Here is a 26,292-nt window from a genome sequence, read left to right on the forward strand (position 1 = left end):
GCAAGGCTCCAGGGGACACATTTGTCTGGCATCTGGGAAGGAACTTGGGGGCAGCTTTCTCCCAGATGGAGGTACTCACAGGGATCATTGTTCCTGTGCTGGGACCTCCCTGGTCGCAAAGCCGACTGGCAGCCATTTCTGTTTGTTCCACCCTGGTGATTCCCTAAGAGCCGGCCTCATCCAATTTACAACCCCACCCAAGCTGCCTGCAGCTGCTTTTGCATAGCAATGGCCTGTTCTTGAAAATCTCAAGTAAGCTGCAGCTGGGTCAGGGAGCCCCAAAACTATCAATAAAAACACCTCACACCTGTTAGAGTGGAGATTATCAACAAGACTAGCAATAACAAGTGTTGGAGAGGTTGTGGAATAAAGGTAACCCTCATTCACTGCTGGTGGGAATGTAGACCAGCACAACCACTATGAAAAGTAGTCTGGCTTGGCCGGTGTTGCTCAGTGGTTGAGCATCAACCTATGAACCAGCAGGTCATGGTTTGATTCCTGGTCAGGGCATGTGCCCGGGTTGTGGGCTCAATCCCCAGTAGGGGTTATACAGGAGGCAGCTGATCAATGAGTCTCTCTCATCTTTTATGTTTCTATATCTCTCTCCCTCTCCCTTCTTCTCTGAAATCAATAAAAAGCAGTCTGGCAATTCCTAAAAAATTAAGAATAGAGCTACCATACGACCCAGCAATCCCGCTCATGGTATATACCCAAGAACCTCAAAATCATGTATTTGCAAAGATATATGCACCCCCTATGTTTATTGCAGCATTATTCATGGTTCCCAAGACATAGTAACAACCAAAGTGTACTGTGATAGAGGACTGGATAAAAAAGATGTGTTACATATACAAATGGAATACTGCTCAGCCATAAGAAAGGATGAAATACTCCCATTTGCAACAACATGGATGGACCTTGAGAATATTATGCTAAGGGAAATAAGTCAGTCAGAAAAAGCTAAGAACCATATGATTTCACTCATATGTGGGATATAAAACTGAAACTCATGAACACAAATAGCAATGTGGTAGTTGCCAGAGGGAAGGGGGTAGGGTGACAGGAGATTTGACTTTGGGTGGTGGGCACGCAGTGCAATATACAGATCTTCTAACATAGAAACCCATACCTGAAACCTATATGATCATGTCGACCAATGTCAACCCAATAAATTTAATTTTTTTAAAAGCTTTAAAATTTTGAATCAGTTGAACAGAAATGCATATTAAACTTCAGGCACATGTCTCATGTAAAAAGACATACATTTTTTAAATTTATGTATTTGTATTGAATTTATTGGGGTGACAATGTGTAATAACATTATATAGGCTTCAGGTATGCAATTCTATAATATATCATCTGTATATTGTATTTTGTGTTTAGCAACCCAAGTCAAGTCTCCTCCCATCACCATTTAGTCCCTTTTTACCCTCTTCCACCTCTCCCCAGACCCCCTTGCCTCTGGCAATCGCCATAAGGTTGTCTGTGTCCATGAGCCTTTCTTTTTTTTTTCTTTGCTTAATCCCTTCATCCTTCTCACCCAGCCCCCAACCCCATCCCCTCTGACAGCTGTCAGTCTGTTCTATGTATTCATGAGTCTGACTCCATTTTGTTAGTTTATTTTGTTCATTAGATTCCACATATAAGTGAAATCATATGGTGCTTGTCTTTCTCTAACTTCAGTTAGCATTATACTCTCCAGGTCCAAAAGGTAAGATTTCCTTCTTTTTTTGCAGCTGAGTAGTATTCCATTGCATAAATGTACCAAAGCCTTTCTATCCACTCATGTACTGATGGGCATTTGAGCTGCTTCCAAATCTTGGCTGTTGTATATAAAGCTCCAATGAATATAGAGGTGCATATATTCTTTCAAATTAGTGTTTTGGGTATCTTTAGATATATTCCTAAGAGTAGAATTTCTGGGTCAGAAGGCAGTTCCATTTTAAATTTTCTGAGATAACCCCATACTGCTTTCCACTGTGGCTGCAGCACTCTGCATTCCCATTAACAGTGCACGAGGGTTCCCTTTTCTCCACATCCTAGGCATTTGTTGTTTGTTGATTTATTGATGATAGCCATTCTGACAGGTGTGAGGCGATATATCATTGCAGTTTTAATTTGCATTTCTCTGATGATTATTGACATTGAGAATTTTTTCGTATGCCATTTGGTAAATGTATTCTAATTTCCAGAATCTTGCCCTTTGCTCAGTATACCTGGGATTTATAGAGCTTGCCTGCTTTTTAAGGCTGATATAGTGGCAGACCACTAAAAACAAGCAAGGCGCCTGGTACCTTGATAAGTATGCAAATATTTGTTGAATTCAATGGTAATAGCACCAATAATAATATAACATTGCATTCACATTTTAAAATTAAAAAAAATTCAAGATGGTTTGAGCCTCAGATCATATCAAGACTTACAAAAGAAAAGTAATTTAATTTTTAAAGTAGGTTATAAAGTTCAAAATAGAACAAAGTTTGAATGAGTCCCTGACATAAAAGTAGATAACATTTTGGATTTTGTTTCATGAAAAGAATAATCAGACCAATACTTCAATAAGCAATTCAATTTGTACCGACAAAAATAGCTATCACTGATTTCTAAAGTGCTATTACAAACTGTCAACTTTCTGAGTATGTCTGTTTCAAACACTAACTTTCCTTATAAATACCTCTTCTAAAATGGAGATGGAAACTGGTTTTTCATTTTCTCTATAGTTTATTGGGTTCTTCAAATAAGAGCATTGATTTTTTTTTTAAAGATAGTAAGTTTAAGCCCAGATAAAGGTCCAAACTGCAAAAATGTAATTCCAAAGAAAATATTCATCAACAAAGTCAAGATAATTCCAGGAAATAAGAAAAAACTTTCCTTTTTTATTAAATTTATTGGGGTGACATTGGTTGATAAGATCATATAGGTTTCAAGTATACATTTCTATGATACATGATCTGTATATTGCATTGTGTGCCTACCGCCCAAAGTCAAACAATAGTCCATCACCCTATATTTGGCCCCCTTTACCTTTTACTATCCCCTCACACCCTTTCCTCTGGTAACCACCATATTGTTGTCTATGTTTCTGAATTTCAGTTTTATATCCCACACTAGAGACCCAGTGCACAAAAATTTGTGCACTAGGGGGGAAGGGGGCATCCCTCAGCCTGGCCTGTGCCCTCTCGCAGTCTGGGACCCCTCGGGAGATAATGCCCTGCTGGCTTAGGCCTGCTCCCCGGTGACAGAGGGCAGGCCCAATCTCTAGGTGCAGCCCCTGGTAGGGCTCAGAGCAGGGCCGATTGGGGAGTTGGGGCGCCGCCCCCTGTCATGCACAGAGCAGGGCGGATTGGGAGGTTGCGATGCCACCCTCAGTCACGCTCAGGGTAGGGCCGATTGGGGGGTTGGGGCACCGCCCCCTGTCACACTCAAGGCAGGGTCGATGGGGAGGTTGCAGCGCCACCCCCTGTCACGCACAGAGCAGGGCCCATCAGGGGGTTGGGGAGCTCCCCCCTGTCACTCACAGAGTAGGGCCGATAGGGGAGTTGGGGCACCGCTCCGTCACACAAAGAGCAGGGCGGATCAGGGGGTTGGGGTGCCACCCTCTATCACCCACAGGGCAGGGCCGATCAGGGGGTTGGGGCGCCACCACTGTCACACTCAGGGCAGGGCCGATGGAGAGGTTATGGCTCTACCCCATCACACACAGACCAGGGCCCGTGGGGAGGGGCTGGGGCGCCGCACCCTGTCACACACAGAGAAGGGCCGATCAGGGGGTTCGGGCGCTGCACCCTGTCACACACAGAGCCGCAGGGCGATCAGGGGGTTGGGGCGCTGCCCCCTGTCACACTGATCCCGGTGCCGGGAGGCATATTACCCTTTTACTATATAGGATAGAGGCCTGGTGCATGGGTGGGGCTGGCTGGTTTGCCCTGAAGGGTGTCCTGGATCAGGGTGGGGGTCCCCACTGGGGTGCCTGGCCAGCCTGGCTGAGGGGCTGAGGGCTGTTTTCAGGCTGGCAAGTGACTGAAGCTCGCAACTGCTCCTTTTTTTCTTTTTCTTTTTTTATTCTGGGCCAGCTTTAGCTCTGGCTCCAGCTCTTAGGCCTCGGCTGCTGAAAGCAGGTATCTGGTTTGTTTGGGTTCTATAATCGAAACAATGTATAACTCCAGCTCTGAGATCCCGGCTCACTGAAAGCAGGTTTCTGGGGTTTTGTTTAGCTTCTATATTTGTTACAATGTTTCAAACTGCAGGCTCAGAGGCCGGCAAGGCAGGCAGGGAACGTTGGAGTCCTCTGTCACTGAAGCAAGCAAGCCTCATGTTAGTTTCAAGCTGCCTGGCTGCCAGCTGCCATCTTGGCTGGCAGTCAATTTGCATATCTCCCTGATTAGCCAATGGGAAGGGTAGCGGTCATACGCTAATTACTATGTTTCTCTTTTATTAGATAGGATATGAGTGAAATCATATGGTTCTTAGTTTTTTCTGACTGACTTATTTCTGTTAGCATAATATTCTCAAGGTTCATTCATGTTGTTGCAAATGGCCCTATTTCATTCTTTCTTATGGCTGAGTAGTATCCCTTTGTATATATGTACCATGTTTTCTTTATCCAATCCTCTATCAAAGGCCACTTTGGTTGTCTCCATGTTTTGGCCACTTTGAATAACACTACAATGAACATAAGGGTGCATATATCTTGGCAAATAAGTGTTTTTGAGTGTTTGATGTAGCTATTCAGAAGAGGGATTGCTGAGTCATATGGTAACTTTATTCTTAATTTTTTTAGGGAAATGCCATACTGTTTTCCATAGTGGCTATACCAGCAGCGAATTAGGGTTCCTTTTTCTCCACAACCTTGTTATTACCTGTCTTGCTGATAATAGTCATTCTAACAGGTGTGAGATGGTAACTCATTGTAGTTTTGATTTGCACTGTCCTAATAGCTAGTGAAGTTGAACATCTTTTCATACATCTGTTGGCCATTTCTATGTTTCTTGGGAGAGAGGTCTCTGTTCAGGTCCTCTACCCATTTTTTGTTTTGTTTTGTTTTTTAAAATAATAGCTTATTGATTTCTAGAGAGAGAGAAATGGAGAGAGAAACATTGTTGGGAGAGCGCAACATTGATCAGCTGCCTCCTGTACACCCCTATCAGGGATTGAGCCTGCAACCTGGGCATGGGCCTTTGACCAAGAATTAAACCAGCAATCTTCTGGTGCACATGACAACACCCAACCAAGTCACACTGGCCAGGGCTACCCATTTTTTAATGGGATTGTTTGTTTAGTGTTCTTTATACAGTTTGGATATTAACTCTTTTTGGAGCTGTTGTCTGCAAATATCAGTTGGTTGCCTTTTTGTTTTCTTGGTGATTTCTTTGGCTGTGCAGAAGCTTTTTAGCTTGATATAGTACCATTCATTTAGTCTTGCCTTTACTTCCCTTGCTTTTGGGGTCAAATTCATAAAGATCAAGGTACATAAATTTAGTACCTACGTTTCCTTCTATGTGATTTATTGTTTTAGATATTATATTTAGGTCTTTGATCCCTTTTAATTAATTTTTATACATGGGAACAAACTGTAATTTAGTTTCATTATTTTGCATGTAGCTTTCCAATTTTCCCAGCACTATTTATTGAAGAGGCTTTCTTTTCTCCATTTTGTATTTTTGGCTCCTTTGTCAAAAATCATTTGTCCATATACATGCGGTTTTATTTCTGGGTTTTCAATTCTCTTCCATTGGTCTGTGTGCCTGTTTTTCTGTCAATGCCATACAGTTTTTATTATTGTAGCTCTGTAGTATAATTTGAAGTCAGGTAGTCCACTGCTTTCCTATATACTAACAATGAAACTTCAGGAAAAAAATTCCTTTTGCAATTGCAATGAAAAATAAAATACCAAGGAATAAACTTAACAAAGATATGAAGGACCTATACACTGAAAACTACAAAGCATTTCTAAAAGAGATTGAAAAAGACACAATGAAATGAAAAGATATTCTGTATTCATAGATTGGAATAATCAATAAAGTTAAAATGGCCATGTTACCCAGAGCAATATAAAGATTTAATGCAATCCCCATCAAAATCGCAATGTCATTTGTTAATGAAATAGAACAAAAAAAAAATCATCAGATATGTATGGAATCACAAAAGACCCTGAATAGCCAAAGCAATCCTGCCAAAAAAAAGAGAATGAAACCAGAGGTATCATACTACCTGACTTCAAATTAGACTATAGAGCAGTGGTTCTCAACGTGTGGGTCGCGACCCCTTTGGTGGTCGAATGACCCTTTCACAGGGGTCGCCTAAAACCATCCTGCATATAAGATATTTACATTATGATTCATAATAGTAGCAACATTACAGTTATGAAGTAGCAACGAAAATAATTTTATGGTTGGTTCACAACATGAGGAAATGTATTTAAAGGGCCAGAAGGTTGAGAACCACTGCTATAGAGCAACAGTAATCAAAACAGCATGGCATTGGCAGAAAATTTTATTGCTTATATTTGCAGCCAAAATTTCTAACAGTGTCAGTCTACACATGATTGCTTTGCAGAATAGTAACCAGGTTTTTAAAAAATTATTTAATCTCCAATTCCCTTCTTGAAGCAGATGGGAGGGCCACTAAAATCCCATAATTGTAAAAATGTAAATACTTAGGGAGATAGATGAAGAAGTATGTCTTTGAACAGAAAGGCTAATTCGTCACACAGGAGATTTCTGTTTCCATAGGCCGTGTATACTGAGATTCTCTGCTAGATGGGTCCTTGGATGTCAGCTAGCTCAATACACTCAATCCCTTAGAACAGTGGTCGGCAAACTCATTAGTCAACAGAGCCAAATATCAACAGTACAACGATTGAAATTTCTTTTGAGAGCCAAATTTTTTAAACTTAAACTATATAGGTAGGTACATTCAACTTTAAATACAACTTTAAATTCACAGTTTTTGTCTTCCATTTTTCTTTGCTTCTTCTTTGTAGCCATCTCAAACAGGGCACCTAAAAAAATGTTTCATTTTATAATAATAAAGCCACCAACACAAAAGAATTACAATTTTTAAATTGATGACAAAAATACCTGTAGGATTTGCAGCTGGTTGGAAAAATACAGGTAACTTTATGCTCCGAGTAGGTACTTTTTTTTTTTTTAATCTTTAATTTCTTTATTGGTTAAGGTACTTTTGTCACCCACACGTGATTTGAGGACGTGACTAGCACTAACCACTGCACAACGAGGCTGCTGACTGGCTCACTCAACTCATGCATGAATCGCGTGCGCGCCTCCCGCGTGCTGCGTATCCGCGGCCCGCCTGCGCCTTGTCTCCCGTCGCCTAACCAACCGACATCCCCTACTTCTTCTAACGCCACTTCTTCAAAATAGACTCGCCCAGGCCGAAAACCAACTTCTGCGCATGGGCCACGAAGTTTCAGTTGTACTGTATGTGCGTGCCTGCACGTGATATTTTGTGGAAGAGCCACACTCAAGGGGCCAAAGAGCCGCATGTGGCTCACGAGCCTCGGTTTGCCGACCATTGCCTTAGAAGAAAACTGTCTTTCGATAGTCAATCAATGCAGAGCAACAAAATAGGCCCTTTCAGTTGAATAAACCTCACTTTAATAAGGCTCAGTACAGGAAGTCAAAACATCTGGGTAAGAGATGACAGCTGGATTACTTTTCTATGTGCCCAAACCAGGATCCTGTTTCTAGCCCTAGTGGCTAGAACACTTTTGGATGGATCCCAATAAAGGACAATGTCATATGTTGTATCTAGGTCCACAAATATATATCTTATAGGTACCCAGGGTCAGGGTAATGCACAAATGTTAGTGGTATAATGGCCAGTTTCTGAGTGCCGGCAACCCAATTTCCCAGTATGCTTTAAAGCCTGCACCTTCTTGACCCCTCACTACCACAATGTGCAGAGGCGCTCATTAAACACTAGAGGCCTGAGGCATGAAATTCATGCAAGAATAGGCCTTTCCCCCAGCTGCTGACAACGGCTTCCCTCTGGCCATCGGCAGGCACCCAGGACCTGGGCTTCCCTCGCAGTCCCAGCTTTGTCTGGAAGGTCGTGCGGAAGGATGTCCAGTCTAATTAGCTTATTACACTTTTATTATTATACTAGTAGCCCGGTACACAAAATTCAGGCATAGGGGGTTGTCCCTCAGCTCGGCCTGCACCCTCTCCAATCTGGGACCCCTAGGGGTATGTCCAACTGCCAGTTTAGGCCTGATCCGATGGGCCTAAACTGGCAGTCGGACATCCCTCTCACAATCCGGGACTGCTGGCTCCTAACCACTCATCTGCCTGCCTGCCTAATCACCCCTAAGCACTCTGCCTGCCAGCCTGCTTGCCCCCAACTTCCCCCAACCAGCCTGCTTGCCCCCAACTGCACCCCCCTGCCAACCTGATCGCCCTTAACTGCCCCCCCCCTGCCGGCCTGCTCACCCCCAACTTTTCCCCTGCTGGCCTGCTCGCCCCCAGCTGCCCCCCTGCCAGTCTGCTAGCCCCCAACTGCCCCCCTTGCCGGCCTCACCCCCAATTGCCCCCCATACCGGCCTTCTCATCCTCAACTGCCCCCCTTGCTTGCCTTATTGCCCCCAACTGCTCCCCCTGCCAGCCTGCTTGCCCCCAACTGCCCCCCCCCCCACTGCCAGCCTGCTCTTCCCCAACTGCCACCCCCTGCCAGCCTGCTTGCCCCTAACTGTTCCCCCTGCCGGCCCACTCGCCCCCAACTGCCTCCCTCTCCAGCCTTCTCATCCCCAACTTCCCCCCTGCCATCCTGCTTGCCCCCAACTGCCCCCCCACCCGCCAGCCTGATCACCCCCAACTGCCCTCCCCTCCTGGACTGATCACCCCTAACTGCCTCTGCCTCGGCCCTGCCACCATGGCTTTGTCCAGAAGGATGTCCGGGAGGTCTCCAGGTCTAATTAGCATATTACCCTTTTATTAGTATATATATTGGATTATAGGTGCAAATGAAGAATGAGGAAGTTAAGCTAAGAGATGTTGCTTTAATATAATAGGTTCAATGGTGTTTTTCCATAGTAACAGATGCAAGTGAGGAAACTGACAGATTTTAACATTTTCTTGTTTGACTTTAACATTGAGTCATCACAATGATGAGGTTAATGCACCCAGAGATATGAAATGCCAGAGGCAATAAAAAATATTGACACCATGATCAGTCTTTTACATTATTAAGCATTCTTTTTTTATGTTAATTTGTTTTTATTGGTATGTTTTTGTAAAGTGCAAAGGGCATGGGTTTTACATTTAAGAACCAAGGTAATTTTGTTCATAGTAATTCTATTCCATTCTCTTTTCTGTCTGCTCTCCTTTTCTTATTTAAAATACAATGTGTTACAACTATAGTGAGGCAAATGATTCCTATCAAACCCATTGCTATTAAAACTCCTTTCAATATAAGATCATCTCTGGCAAGTACAGGAGCAGAATTTGGAAGAATAAACAATGATGCCTGAGCAATATTAGATACTGCAGATTTTAAGGAGTTCTTATCTATTGTTCGTATTGCCACATAAATTCTGTGGCTTTCTTGTGTCTCTCCATCAGGTTGATGTTCAGGTCCATTTATGAAAAGCTTTGGTGAAAATGTAAATATCTCCTTGGTGCCAGCTGGTTGGGGATTTAGCTTTGATGTATTCACTAAAATGGCATTGTTAAAATCATCTTGAATATTCTGTAGACTTTTACTCATTCTTATTTCATAGCTGTTAGCTTCTTGCTAGTTGGTTTATTCATGGCTAGTTCTATTAAGCATTCTTAAAAACTATAGGGCTTGGTTGCAATAAACTAAATAATATACAGTGACATAAAACAGTGGGAGAACTGCAACTTAACTATCTTTACTTCATTACCCAAGGTTCATTGAAATAAAATAAAAACATAATTAAATTGTCTCTAGATGTAGAAACTAAGACCGAAGGAGGAGAAGGGGCTTGCCCAAGTCAATAGCAGAAATGAGACTGCAACCCAGACTTTTTTGGGCCCTAACCCAGTACTTCGTAAGCCCTGCTGCATCCATAAGTCATCAAGGAGCACCTTCTCTTATTAAGGGTGAATGAATTCTAGTACATGGCTAATCAAAATTTATTGAGCCATCAATGTCTAAAATAAAAAGCTCAGCTATATTTTCTTTTTAATGAAAGTATTAAAAACACCATTTGAGAGAACATTGTTTATTTGCAATATCTCCTCCTGCTAAGCTTGATTTAGTGTTAAAACAGAGATCTAATCTTATATAAATCTCAACAGTAAACAATTCAAGTTTCAAATCAGATAAGGTATGAATTCAACTTCTAGATTTGTGTTTCTTTCTATAATTGACAATGTAGGCTTTGCTGCCATTTATACAGGGAATAGTGTGTCTCACCTGTAAACAAATAAATTTTTGAATTAAATACTTCTCAGTTCTCTTCTGCTTTGAAGTATTTTTTAAACAATCAGAATCCACAACTTTCTCAAATTCAAGCAGACATTTCTTTTTGTTTGCTGAAGTGCTTTTTAATTTCGATGTGGAGGCGGAAGAAATCCATAGAGTTTTGAAATCTGAACTGTAACTGAAGCTTTATATATTGAAATTCTAAACACTTAAAGATAATATTAGATATTTGGATGCTGCATGGCATATACTCAAAACTTGTCTGATTTCCCGGGAGCTAATGTAGAGAGCAAATTTCAATCATTTTTCTCATTCTTACTTCTGGTTTTTCATGTCAGCAAACATTTTCTGATTGCCCATTCTGAGCAAGGCACAGTTATAGATCAGGAGATGAGATGTGGAGGTGGGGGGTACAGGAGCAGGGGTGAACTGGTACAGGGATGACTAAACAATGCGCTTGTCCTCCTATCACTCTTGATCTATAAAGAGTATTAACACAGGAACACATGTATCACACAGGTTGATCAATGGAGGGTGGAAGTATTCCAGGGCAGAGTTTCAAGAGGGCCTCCCAGAGGATAGGGGATGAAACATGGCCTTATAAGAATGGGAGATTTCAGCAGGCATACCTGAGAGAGCTGGGACCAAGAGAGTATGTGAGGGAACAGCAACAGCAATGGTACAGAGGTGGGAAAGGGCAGGTAAGACTGGGGACTGAATGGAAACAAGGCTACATATCATTGATCAACTGTATTTGGTAGGGTTCATGTATGTAGCAAAGCCATATGGCTGGCTAATTAGAGTCACTCATTTCAATGCCCCTGTGGCATTAAGATAAGCTACAGGCAGCTCGCAGTGCAAGACTGATTTTTGTTACTGTAATCCATCTAGTGGCAATGGCTTATGAACTATTGTCTAACTAAGCCCCATTGGAAGTTTTTATCAAAGCTAATAATGAGAACTGGGAGCTACAATGACCTGGGACAGATGTAGAGCCTTCCTCTGTGTCTGACAAGGTACCATAATTCGTGTTTGCTTGGAACTTTGCAAATTCAAGACAGAGCAGGCCAAGACAATTTGTTTCATTTTGATGGGCCCCATAAGAGTGCTGAGGGAACCCTCAAGCTGTAAGCCTCTAAAATAACATTGACTGATTTCAAAATGTGCAAAGATAGAATCTGGAAGTCTGAGGCTGGGAGCTGTAGTTCTCTACAGTTGCTCTCTAAACAAACCCACAGATGCAAACTGGAGCAAACTATTTAGAAAAATCAAGAGAAGTCTGTTTGATTAAATCTGTACAATAGGCAATTTTTAAAAATCCTTTCAGAAATTTGTATCTTTCATTTCCCACTGGCACAGCTGATAGCTGCTCGCTTCTACACATGAAACACAGCTACAAACCCCACACCAGGAAGGAACAGACCCAAGAAACATTCAACATACCAATGGTTTGTGTGACTACTTTCATCCACATGCTATTTCATCACTACTACCATCAGAGTCTATGATGATCACACATTGTACATTTGACAGTAGTGGTCCAGATTGGTCACCACTTTCAGACCCTAGCACTTGGAATCAAAATAAAGGACCTAGGAGCAGAAACTTGATTCACAAAAGACAATTGCTCTTCCTTACTATAAATATTGCCTCATGTTCATTGATTCATTTATTTTCATTGAACTAGTATGTGTTCTACCCCAGCAACATGAAGAATGGGCTATATAATACTTTAACTTAGATTTATTGAAGTATAATTTACATACCATAAAAGTCATCCTTCTTAGTATATGAAGTATATGAGATTTGATGAATATGTAAATTGTGTAATTGTCACTACAATCAAGATATAGAACATTTTCAGTACCCCTAAAAATTCCCTAGTGCCTCTGTATAGTCAACCCCTACCAACATCCCCATTCCTTCACAACTATTGATTTTTCTGTTTCTTTACTTTTGCTTCTTGCAGAATGTTATGTAAATGGAATTATGCAGTATATAGCCATTTGACTCTGGCCTTTTTCACTTGGCATAATGCATTTGAGATTCATCAGTGTGGTTTTGTGTATCAATAGTTCATTTCTTTTCATTGTTATATAGTATTCCATTGTATAAATGTACCAAATGTGTTTATCCTTTTATCTGGTAAACACCATTTGAGTTGTATCCAGTTTTGAAAGTAATGAATAAACCCTTTACAAGCATTCACACACAGAGCTTTCTGTGAACACAAGATATCTCAAACTCAGTATGTCTAAAACTAAATTATTGATCTTTTTCTCTAATCTGCACATCCATGACATTCCCTTTCTTGTTAGATGGAAATTCTTCATTCCAGTTGGTCATGCCAAAAATATCTATATCAAACTTGTCACTTCTCTCATGCCACAACAATCTTTCAGCAAATTCTGATGGCTTTGTCTTCAGAATATATCCAAATTCCTACCACTTTTCACTACCTCCACTGCTGACAACCTAATCCAATACACCCTTATTTCTTACCTGGATTACTGCATTATCCTCTTAAATGGTCTCCCTGCTTTGACCTTTGACCCCTATAGTGTATTCTCAGCACAGCAGCCAAAGAAATCCTTCTAACAAGTTCAATCAGATCAAGTCACTACTTTGCTCCCCATTTCATTCAGAGGAAATCTTCAAGTCCTTAAAATGTTTTGTAAGGCCCTATACCGGTTCCTTTTCCTGTTACCTGTCTTATGCCACTTTCCTTGCTCTCTCTGTTCCAGCTACACTGGTCTCCTTCCTGTTCTTCAAACATGTGTTTCTTACTCCTGCCTCAGTACCTTTGCATTAATGGTTCCCTTTTCCTAGAATGCTCTTCCCCCAGAATTTAATCAGGTTAACTCCCTCACCTCCTTCAAGTCTTTGCTTAAATGTCATTTTCTCAGTGAGGCCTATCCAAACCATCCTATTTAATGTAGCATCCTGCCCCAACTTCACTACATCCCACACAGTCATATACTGTAATCTCAATCCACCTTACCCTGTTCTAGTTCTTCATTTTTATAGGCATTTACCACCTTCCAATAAGCTATCATAAAATTCATGTCTGAATCATGTTTATTTGTCTTCCCCTGCAAGAAGGTAATTTCCAGGAAGGAAGAACCTTTACTTTACTCATGTATGTATTTCAATCACTTAGCATACTGCCTGGTGCAAAGTAGGCACTCAAAAATATTTGCTGGATGACCAAAAGAACTTCCACAAGAAGAATCCTCTGTGTGCAGTTTACTACCCAATTCCACTCTGGTCTTTATAAAGGTCTTCATAAGCTGCAGCAGCCTGCAGCAGCCTGAGTGTCATGTGAAGAGGAAATGGGCAATTTGGAGAGCTGGGGAAAGGCATTGCCAAGAATTCACTGCTACCAAGCTTAGAAGGGAACACCAGAGATGTCTCTGAATATCATAATGCCAGCCCCTGGAATAGCTGGCTGATATACATCAAGTTCTGTCCTCCATGCTGCAAATGGAAGCTCTATTTTGTACCGGTGACATTTTTGGACTGCAGCATCAAATGTGTTCCAAGTAATAATTGTAAAAGAGGAAAACTGCTCCATATGTACAGTGCCTCCAAGGGGAGAAGGTAAATACCAGCAAGCCCAGAACTTAAAAATAACTAAAACCACTTGGTCTGGGCTTACCCAACTGATATTTTACTTGAGATGGAAAAAAATATGAGAAGCTTACCACAATAAATGAACCCTCCTGACCATCTGTCGATTCATATAAAGGTGTTCTCTCAAGAAAAAAAAAATGACTTTATGTGGTGGGTGATGCTTTCTGGTAAATATTGGGATGTTCTTGAAATTGTTTGCTGCCCTAAAAACACAGATCCTGGAACACATATTAAATTAGTATTGGTTGAGTGAGCAAATGAAACTCTAGGATCATAGAATTTAGTGTATGCTATAGAAATAGCATTAGATTTAGAGAAACAAAACCTGAATTTTAGTCCAAATGCTACTATTATGTATTAGCCTTGTGGTGTCACATTATTTTATTATTTTTTGATGCCACATCTTTGAGACTCAGTTTCGTCACCTGTAAAATAGCATAACTATTCTTGCCCTGACTATCATGCAGAGTTATCTGGAAGAGAAACAAATGAGAAAAAGGATATGAAAGTTATTTGTAAATTTTAAGCATGGGACACAGGTATGTTATGCATTTTAGAGCTGAAGAGTCATTCCTCTTATTAAACAGACAAAGGTAACTTGAGACTTCTAGAGGCAGATGCACGATCAAGGTTACACAATGAGGCAATGGTATGGCAGAGTCTAGAAACCAGGCCTCTTGACTCACAAACCCGTTCTCTTTTTATTACACTACCATTGTTTTGTGTTTCCCTAAAAATGAGGAAGATGCTAAGAGTCTGAGGAGACTGAAGCAACTAGAATTAGCTAGCACAGAGTACCAAAGAGGAAAGACCTTCACAGAGAGAAAATTATGAAGATTCACAGAAGAGCCCTTTCAAGTATTCAGTAGAGTACTGGTCAGCACATACATATGAGAAAACTAGTCAAGGCTAGAGAAATAACTTCCCATAAAATTGAAGGGATCTGTACATGGAGTTCTTATAGGGCTGGGAATATATCTAGTTCTCACCAACCACATTAGTACCTCATTATTGACAGTGCATAAGGTAGAGTATTCAGAAGGCTCTTGCCTCAGTGGTAAGAAATAACTAAGTGAAACAAATGCTGCTCTGTTTCCTCTTAAAGTTTAAAAAAAGACCAGAAAAGATCAAACTATTCGAAGTAAACTAATTGTATACCACCAAAAAAGTTAAAGAAGAACACAAAGATATCTGGCACAATCAACAAACCATAGGCAAACCAAATCCAGATATATAAAATGATCAAGTAGAATTTATGTCAGGAATGCAAAGTTGTTTCAACATCTGAAAAGTAATTAATGTAATATGTCATATCAATAGAATAAAAAACAAAAATCACATAATATTCTTAGTAGATATAGAAAACATTTGACAAAATCCAACGCTCTTTTATGATAAAAACACTCAACGAACTAGAAACAGAAGGGAACTACTTCACCAGGTAAAGGACATCTACAAAATAACCATAGCTCAGTTGGCATGCCACAAACTGTGATGAAATATTCGCAAAATACACCTCTGATAAAGGCTGTTATTAAAAATATATGTATAAAAAACTTAAAACTGAGCAATAAGAAAGCAACCAATTTAAAAATGGACTAGGGACCTTAACAGATACCTCACCAAAGATATCCAGGTGGCAAATAAGCATATGAAAAGATGTTCTACATCATATGTCATTAGAGAACTGCAAATTAAGACAACAACGACCACTACACACCTATTAGAATGACCAAAATCAAAAGCACTGGGAAGACCAAATGCTGGTAAGATGTGGAACAACAAGAACTCTCATTCATTGTAGTGGAGAATGCAAAATGATACAGAAACTTTGGAAGACAGCTTGGCAGTTTCTCCCAAAACTAAACATACTTTTACCATGCAATTCAGCAATCATACTCCTTAGAATTTACCCAAAGGAGTTGAAAACTTATGTCCACACAAAAACTTGCAAATGGCTGTTTATAGCAGCTTTATTGATAATTGCCAAAAACATAGAAGCAACCCCTATGTCTGAATGGATAAACAGTGGCACATCCAAACAGTGGTATAATGAAATATTACTCAGTGCTAAAAACAAATGAGTTATCAAGCTCTGAAAAGACATGGAGGAATCTTCAATGCATAGTGCTAAGTGTGTGTGGAGTGGGGGGGGGGGAGGCCAATCTCAAAAGGCTACATACTGGAAAAGGCAAAACAATGGAGACAGAAAAGGATCAGTGATTACCAGAGGTTCACGGAGGAGAGAGGGAGGAATTAACAGATGAAGCACAGCGGATATTTAGGGCAGTGAAACTATTCTGTATGGTACTGTAATAGTAAACACGTATCATTATACATTTGTCAAAACTCATAGAATGTCCAACCCTAAGTGTAAAACTAATGTAAAATATGGTCTTTATTTAATGATAATGTTTTAATATTGGCTTATCATTCATAACAAATTCACCATGCTAATGCAAGATGTTAATAATAGGGAAAACTGTAAGGGGGAGGAGATAGTTAGGACACATATGGGTACTCTTTGTACTTTGCATTCAATTTTCTATAAATCTAAATCTGCTCTAAAAAATGAAGTCCATTATGTTAAAAATGCCATTTGTTATTTAAAAAACTAAAACTCTTAGTAATAAGTGTAACAAATTATATGCTACCCCATTATGAAGAAAACTAGTGGCCCGATGCACAGATTCATGCACATTGAAGGAAATTAATTAGAAGAAATATTTTAATATCGCTATTTGCCCTTTCTCTATAATAGAAGTGTCAGAGATGAAAAAAATTAGTAAAATGTATATAAAAATAACATATAACTTTATTAATAAATAAACAATAACAACATGATATAGCAACAACAAAGGCATTATATAAAAACAACAAAAACATGATATAAAAATAACATTGATAAAAACGTTTGATAAATTGATTAAACTTATTCTAATATCTCCCTGTATACCACATGAAGAGTAAAAACACTTTCAGAGTGTTGACTAATTCCCCTTGTGATGAAGTATTTACAACTTTAACTTTAATGTCACACACTCTTTGAACTTGAGAGAAAGCAACATATAAATGACCATGTCCAAAAATGGGTTCAGGTAGGAATATTCCTACTCTGTCTAGAGTTTGTCCTTGTGATTTATTAATAGTCATTGCAAATGCTGGTATCACGGAAAACTATCTTTGAATTAATTTAAATGGGAGGCCAGTGCCAGACGGGGACAAGTCAATTCTTGGAATCAGAACAACCTCTTCTTCCACAGCTCCTGTTAATACTTCAGCGTTGATTATGTTAGGTCGCAATCTTTTGATAATAAATCTAGTACCATTACAAAGACCCCATTTACTATTAAGATTTCTCAGTAGCATGATGATTGCACCTACTTTCAATTTTAACTTATGACATGGCATTCCCAAAGGAGTAATACTATTAAGAAATTCAATGGGAGCTTTATATGTATCATGCATGTGCGAGTCAATGTTTATTTTTAAACTAGAGGCCTGATGCATGGGATTCATGCACTGGTGGGGGGTGTGGCCTGTGGGGATCAGCCTGCTGTGGGAGCGCTGCTCATCCCGGTCTGCCCAGTGGCTGTGGACCCACCCTCTGAGTAGCTGCTCCCTCGTCCGGCATCTTCCATGGAGCTGGAGCACTTGCTTCTCCAGTGGACCCAGTCGGGCTGGGCCGAGGGATAGTAGCACTGAGAGGCGGTGGAGTAGACCTCAGCCCCAGGGTGGCCACAAACCCACCTCTCAGCCTCTTAGGTCAGCTCTGTGAGCCCAGCAGTGGCACTGCCCAGCCTGTGGGCATCTGGAAGAGGCAGCAGGCAGTGAGGAGGAGGAACCTGGGGCGAGGAGGCAGCAATTGCAGTCTGGGTTCCTGCTCGTTGGCCTGGGGTTCACAGCGGGAATAGCTGCTCATCCCAGTCAGTAGAGCAGCGCTCCCACTGTGGTAGTGCACTGACCACCAGGGGCAGCTCCTGCATTAAGCATCTGCCCTCTGGTGGTCAGTGCACATCATAGCAACTTGTCATTCTGGTCATTCTACCATTCAGTGGCTGGGCTTTTATTATATAGGATTGCCAGTGTGCGTCATATGTACCAGTCAGACGGTCAGTCAGTCAGACAGTCAGATGGATGGACAGTTGGTCACTTAGCCTTTTATATATATAGACTAGTGGCCTGGTGCACAGATTCATGCACATTGAAAGGAAATTAATTAGAAGAAATCCTATATAATAAAAGAGAAACATGTAAATTGACTCCCTTCCCTACGCTCACCAGCCAATCAGGGTGAATATGCAAATTAACCCGACAAAATGGGTTAATTTGCATACACAGGTGCTGGGCGGAGAGGAGAAGTGGGAGAGCCAGCAGCTTGGGGGAACATGGCTCCTTCGGTCGTTCCCTTGGGGGGCCGTGGCTCCCTCGGTCGCTCCTAGTGTGGGGAGCACCAGGAATTCTGGGAATAGCAGTTCTGATGGCAGCCCCAGAAGCGGAAGCCCAGAGCATGGGGAGCACCAGGAATGCTGGGAATCATAGCTCTGGTGGCAGATGGATCTCCTAGACCAGTGGTTCTCAACCTGTGGGTTGCAACCCCTTTGGGGGTCGAACGACCCTTTCACAGGGGTCGCCTAAGACCATCAGAAAACACATATATAATTACATATTGTTTTTGTGATTAATCACTATGCTTTAATTATGTTCAATTTGTAACAATGAAAATACATCCTGCATATCAGATATTTACATCACTATTCATAACAGTAGCAAAATTACAGTTATGAAGTAGCAATGAAAATAATTTTATGGTAGGTAGTCACCACAACATGAGGAACTGTATTAAAGGGTCGCAGCATTAGGAAGGTTGAGAACCACTGCACTAGAGCAAAATGAGCCTGGAGCAAGTTACTGTTGCAGTGGGGGATGGAGGGAAAGCAAAGGTGAGAGACATAAGTAAAATCAGAGTGTCTAGGAAAAATTAAAGGGAAGATACCCTAAAACTTCCAGGAAATCTCCACTAATGAAGCAAAGAAAAAAAATGCCTCTATTATTCTGTGAGCAACAAACCAAATTGGGTTGGGGGTCTCAGACAAACTCGTTCATATGATTGCAAAGACAGACAGAAATTCTCAGGTTGGAGAGGGCTCCCCAGATTGTAGAGGGTGCAGGTTGGGCTGAGGGAACCCCCCACCATGCATGAATCTTAGTGCACCAGGCCCCTAGTATTTTAATATTGTTATTCGCCCTTTCTCTATAATAGAAGTGTCAATCAAATTCACAATTGACAATGACAGATCAAAACTGGTGCCAGCAAGAGCTTTACATATATATATCACACATGAGCCATTCAACATTTATTTTTAAATTGCCAGTGCATGTCATATGTACTGACTGGTCAGTCAGTCGGACAGACATATGGTCGGTCACTTAGCCTTCCTATATAATAAAAAGCCTAATATGCTAAGTGTCTGGTCAATTGGTCGGCTGTTCAACCAATCAAAGCATAATATGCTAATGATATGCTAAGGCCACTCAACCGCTTGCTATGATGTGCACTGACCACTAGAGGAAAGACAGTCGACTGGTTAACCAGTCGCTATGACATGCACTGACCACCAGGGGGCAGATGCTCCAACCAGTAGGTTAGTTTGGTGCTGGGGTCCAGCCGATCAGGACTGAGAGTGATGAGCTGGACATGCCCTGGAGCCCTCCTGTGGTCCCTTCCTGGCTGGCCAACCTCCCGCATCCCTCCCCAGCCTTGATTGTGCACCGGTGGGTCCCTAGGCCTGGCCTGCACCCTCTTGCAATCTGGGACCCCTCAGGGGATGTCAGAGAGCCGGTTTCGACCCGATTCCACAGGCCAGGCAGAGGAACCCCACTGGTGCATGAATTCATGCACCAGGCCTCTAGTTTATATATAGATGAAGAAAATTTTAAAACTTTATTAAAAACTCTTTTAAAGTACATAAATAAATGGAGAAACATATCATGATGTTGGATATGAAGATTCAATATTTTAAAATATCAGTTTTGTCCCAAATGGGTCTATATATTAAATGCAAATCCAATAAAATTGTCAAGATTTTTGTGGGGATTTTTGTTGTTGTTTTGTTTTACTTTATTTTTGTGGAATACAACAAGCTAATTTTAAAATTTATGCTGAAACACAAAAGGGTCAAAAGTAGCCAAGACATTCCAAAAGAAAATGATCCAGATAGAATAAACTCTGCCAGATAACAAGACTCATGGTAATCAACAGAAATAATGTGCTATAAACACTGTGTGCTTATGATTCACTTCTGATAATCACTAAGAAATAATTAAGGAGCCATAGCTGTTTTGGCTCAGTGGATAGAGCATTGGCCTGGGGACTGAAGGGTCCCAGGTTTAGTTCTGGTCAAGGGCAGGTACCTCAGGCTGCAGGCTCCTCCCTGGGGCTCATGCAGGAGGCAACCAATCGATATGTTTCTCTCACATTGGTATTTCCTTCTCTTTGCCTCTCTCTTCCACCCTCTCTAAAAATCAATGGAAAAATATCCTCAGGTGAGGATTATAAAAAAAGAAAGAAAGAAATATTTAAGTAATTGTAAGATAAGAAAATTACTACCTGATTGTGCTGAGCCAGCTCAGCCAAGGGTTCAAAAGCCTCAGTGAGGGTGGTGAAGGATGGAGAAATGACAGACAAAGAGAATAAGCTGGGTCTAGGTCAGTGGTCGGCAAACTCATTAGTCAACAGAGCCAAATATCAACAGTACTTATTCAAAATAGACTCGCCCAGGCAGAAAACCGACTTCTGCACATGGGCCATGAAGTTTCAATTGCACTGTACGCGCGCCTGTGGTATTTTGTGGAAGAGCCACACTCAAGGGGCCAAAGAGCCGCATTTGGCTCGCGAGCCGCAGTTTACGGACCACGGGTCTAGGTGGATCTTCCTGTGCCTGGCTGAGGTCCCTTCTGGAGCCCTCCCGCAGTCAGGAGAGAGATCCAGAGGCAAGCTGAGCCTTTATTTTATAGCCAGAGGTAAACAAGGTAGTGGTCACCATAGTTGAAATGTTCTTGTGAGTTTCATTTGTTTTGGCAGCACTTGCTGCACCTCCCTCAGCCCATTAGCTTCCCAGATCAGATCTAGGGAGCCTCATAAGGTCAAGCCTAATTATGCTAAGAGGACTGTGCCCTCTAAGCTGGGACTTGTTTGTGGCTTTGCAACTGGTCAGTCTGAGGCTTAACCTTATAGCCACGCCCTACACCTGATGTGACATTAATACCTAAAAATTATCATATTTGTGTGTTTCTTTTGCATTACCTCTTCCTAATAAGAATAATTCAAGGGGGGAAACTATAGTAATTAAGACCCTGTGGTGTTAGTTTATGAGTAGATGAATAGTCCATTAGAATAGAGTCCAAAATGCACACGTACACAGTATCTTGAATGAAGATAGAGAAGGAATTACAGATCATTGAAGAAGATGGACTAGAATACAAATGGTTCTCAAAGAACAGTTTATATTGCAAAAAGGAAAGAAAAATAAAGAAATGCCTACCTCATACCACGTGAAAATCACAGATGGAGTGAAGACTTAAATACAAAACTATAAAATATTTAGAAGACCCCATACAGTGGTACAACTTTATGACCTCAGATTAGAAAAGCAAGTACAAAGCAATAAAAAATAATGATAAGCTCATTCAAGTCGTGTGTTGAAAACAAAAAACAAAAAAAGAAAAATAATAAGCTCAACTACATTAAAATTAAGAACTTCTGTTCATTAAAAAAACCTAAAAAGATAACAAAGACAAGCCACATTTTGAAATAAGACATTTAAATACATAAAGCTAATAAATAATTAATATCTAGAATACATAAAGAACTTCTTAAAATCAATAAGAAAATTATAACCTAAAAAACTGGACAAAATACACATTTTGAAGGACACAAACTGCACAGGGTCCATAAACATATGCTTAGGACCATTTTAATAAAGAAAATGTAAATTAAAGTTAAAATGAGGTCTATTTCATACATATCAAATTGGCAAAGGTAAAAAAAAAGTGAGAGCATATTTGTTAACAATATGTGAGATAACAGGAACTTGCATTTACTGCTGGGAGTAATGGAATAAGCACTTTGGAAAAGTCTGCATCACTTACTGAAATTAGCCTGCCTTTACCATATAACCCAGCAACTATATTCCTTCGTTTTTTTGGAGTCTGAGAAAAAAATATACCAAGAAGGGCTCCTGGTGGCTAATTGTGCTCAAATTAAAAAAGACACACACACACACACACACACACACACACACACACACACACACACACACACACCCTAGTAAGTCATTTCTAAACAGTAACCTCTCACGCAAGCCCAGCTTCAAGAAAAACACTGCACTAAACTTCCTGCCTCATGCATTGAATTGCCTATTTCCATTGTGTTCCTGTCATCTGAGACAGCCTTTATAAGAAGTTCCTGGAATTCTATTTCAATCAATAGGACTAAGACTTTCCCAGTACCCCTATCATATATTTAGTGTTGCCTGTTCCTTATATGAATGGAACCATATCATGTGTTTTCTCCATATTTTCTCTTGTGACTTTCTTCTTTTGCTCATTATGTTTCTGAATTTTAGCTTTGTGAGGTGCATGTAACTATGATTTATTTATTTTTATTGCTGCAAATTATCTCATTGTATGAATATACCACAATTTATTAACTTTTAATAAACACTTGTGTAATTATTTCAGGTTTTTACACATTTCAAACAATTCTACACTGACTATTCTTTTATATGCCTCTAGATCAGCGGTTCTCAACCTGTGAATTGCGACCCCTTTGGGGGTCGAACCACCCTTTCACAGGGGTCACCTAAGACCATCAGAAAACACATATATAATTACATATTGTTTTTGTGATTAATCACTATGCTTTAATTATGTTCAATTTGTAACAATGAAAATATACCCTGCATATCAGATATTTACATTACCATTTATAACAGTAATTTATACCATAAATTACAGTTATGAAGTAGCAACGAAAATAATTTTATAGTTGGGGGTCACCACAACATGAGGAACTATTAAAGGGTCGCGGCATTAGGAAGGTTGAGAACCACTGCTCTAGATGCACATATAATTTCTCCAAACTCTTAACAGATGGTTGTTGGTGCCAATTCATTACCAACAGGAATCCCCAATTTGAAGTACAGTAAAAAAAGGAAACTTCATTCAGTGCAAACAGCTCAATTGTGATATAGCACAGCTGTGAAAACAGCATGGCTCTGGACAGCTCAATAGTGTTACAACTCAATTATAAAGCAGCATGACTGTGAAACAGCATTGCTGGGAGGTGGCCCTCTCCTCTCCCTTGCTCCTATCCAGCTAGACAGCTCTGATCTGCTCCAGTCTGCTTTCTGTGCCCCAGTCCACCTTGCTCTGCCACAGTAAGCCTTCTTCAGTCCTAGGTAGAAAGGGAAAGTGCACTCCCACAGAAGGGAGCTGACTTAAGGAGAAGTCCCCACTTACACCCACATCTGTTTCGCTCTAGCTCCGTGGACTGATGGTGAGTGCTGATCATCAGCATGTTCCTAGAACCACAAGCCAGAAACCTGGGAGGCAGCCTAGATTTCTCCATTGATACAAAGCTATAACAGCTACCATATTGAATGTTTACTGTTTGCTAGACCCAGTACTAGTTTATGTACATTTTGATGATCTTGTCCTGTTGATTTTATCTCCTTAATATTATATGAAACTTGTCATTGCATAGCTCAGTCTTGTACAATCCCTTGTCTGGACACTTTCAGCAACTTCATTATTTTTTTCAACCAATATTTATTGAGGCTTTATTATGTGCTAGGCACTGTGCTGAGGATTGAATGGTAAGCAAAACATATCCAGTCCCTCCTCCTGTGGAACTTACATTAGAAGATACAAGGGTTAAGCCAGTTGTGCAATTCATTCTCACATTACAGCCAGCCTTCTCTCTCAAACACAGGTCTAACCTTTCAGAGCACTGCCATGCAGCCTTTAGAAGGTCCAAACTTGTTAACTTGGTATTCAAGGCTTCACAAGCCTTTCTCAATTTACTTTCCAAACTCAATATCCATCCCCCTTCCTAAGACAGATGTGGACACACATACACACACAAACATCCTTCCTTTCTGTTCCTAACATCCCATTAACTAGGGAGACTAGGCCAAATCTGTGTTCTCACATGTCATGCACTATTACACTTGTAGAGTTCCTCTCTGAACTAGTCCTTGCGAGCTCTCCCCATCCCAAAAGCGGGTGTCCCATGAAACAAGATTGCCTATAATGGGATTGAATGTTAGAAGAAAGCCTTAGCTTCCTCTGCCTGTAATTCCTTTCCTCCCTTCACCTGGCTAACTCTCACTTATCTATACTTCAGGTCCCAGCTTGGACGCATGTAGATCTTCAATGTCCTCCCCACTCCACCCCCTTCCCCTGTAGCCCCCTACTGGATGATGTACCCATCCTTTGTGTGTCCCACCTGGTCCCACTGTCATTGTTTACTGCCTGTCTCTCCCTGATGGCCAAGGTCTTATCTGCTTTATTCACTACTCATCCCCAGTGTCTGCCACAGGGTTGGCTAAATGAGTGAATAGTTGAATGGATAAATGGATAAATCTTTGAAAAAAGAAAGAAATGAAAGCAGCCCTAACTGAAAAGATTGATATACCATATCCCGTTTGATAGACAATATTGTTGAAATGTCAAATCTCTTCAATTGATTTGTAGATTCAAGACAATCACAATAAATATCCCAGAAAACTTTTTAGTAGTTATAATGTCAAAAACACAAATTTTAAAATTTATGTACATAAATAAAGAAACTAGAATAGCCACACACAAAAACAGAAAAAGAGAACAAAGTCAAAGGACTTACATTATCTGATTTCAAGGGGCCATGGAACATATAGCCAGATAGACTATATCCCGTGCCCTAAGACAAACCTCAACAAATTTAAAAGAATTAAAGTCATATAGAGTGTATTCTCTGACCAAAATGGAATCAAACTAGATATCAATAACAGAAAGATAACAAGGAAATCTATGAACACAGAAACTACTAGTAAATGACAAATTTAAAATTTTTTTCTTTAAAAATATGTTTTCAATTGTTGACACTATTTCAGATGTTTCCCAATCCCCTCCCCGCTTTGTCCACCTCCACCCAGGCTCCACCACCCATCCCCTGGCCTTTACCACTCTGTTGTCTGTGTCCATAGGAGATTATATATATATTAGAGGCCCAATGCATGAAATTCGTGCAACAGTAGGCCTTCCTTCCCCCAGCTGCCAGCACCAGCTTCCCTCTGGCACCGGGGACCCAGGTTTCTCCAAGGCCACCGGCAGGCACCTGGGACCTGGGCTGCCCTCGCAGCCCCAGCTTCGTCTGGAAGGTCATCTGGAAGGATGTCCAGTCTAATTAGCATATTACGCTTTTATTATTATAGATACTAAAGGCCCAGTGCACAAATTCATGCACCAGTGGGTTCCCTTGGCCTGGCTTGTGGGATCAGGCCTGAACTGGCTCTCCAACATCCCCCAAGGGGTCCTGGATTGTGAGAGGACACAGGCTAGGCCAAGGGAACCCACCAGTGCATGATCAGAGCCAGGAACGGACGCGGGAAGTTGGCTAGCTGGGGAGGGACCATTGGGGGGCTCCAGGGCATGTATGGCCCATCTCGCTCAGTCCCGATCAGTCGGACCCCAGCAGCAAGCTAACCTACCGGTTGGAGCATCTGCCCCCTGGTGGGTAGTGCACATCATAGCGAGCAGTTGAGCAGCCCTAAACATATCATTAGCATATTACACTTTGATTGGTTGAATGGATGATAGGACTACCAGACACTTAGCATTTTAGGCTTTTATTTTATATATATATATATATATATATACATATATATATATATATATATTCTTTGACTACTCTCTTCACCTTTTATCTAGTTCTTTTTACACCTCCCCCCGCCCCATTTCCGCTGATCTCTCTCAGTCTGCTGCAGCTTATTTTGCTCATTAGATTCCACATATAAGTGAGGTTATTTGGTATTTGTCTTTCTCTGACTGGCTTATTTTGCTTAGCATAATAATCTCCAGGTCCATCCATGCTGCTGCAAAGGATTAGAGTTCCTTCATTTTTACTTCCCTGTAATTAATCCATGGATCAAAAAGGATGTCTCAGGGAAATAAAAAAAATAAACCAAACTGAATGAAAGTGAAAATACA

The sequence above is a fragment of the Myotis myotis genome, unplaced genomic scaffold, assembly GCF_014108235.1.
Source record: "Myotis myotis isolate mMyoMyo1 unplaced genomic scaffold, mMyoMyo1.p scaffold_m19_p_4, whole genome shotgun sequence".
Lineage (NCBI taxonomy): Eukaryota > Metazoa > Chordata > Mammalia > Chiroptera > Vespertilionidae > Myotis > Myotis myotis.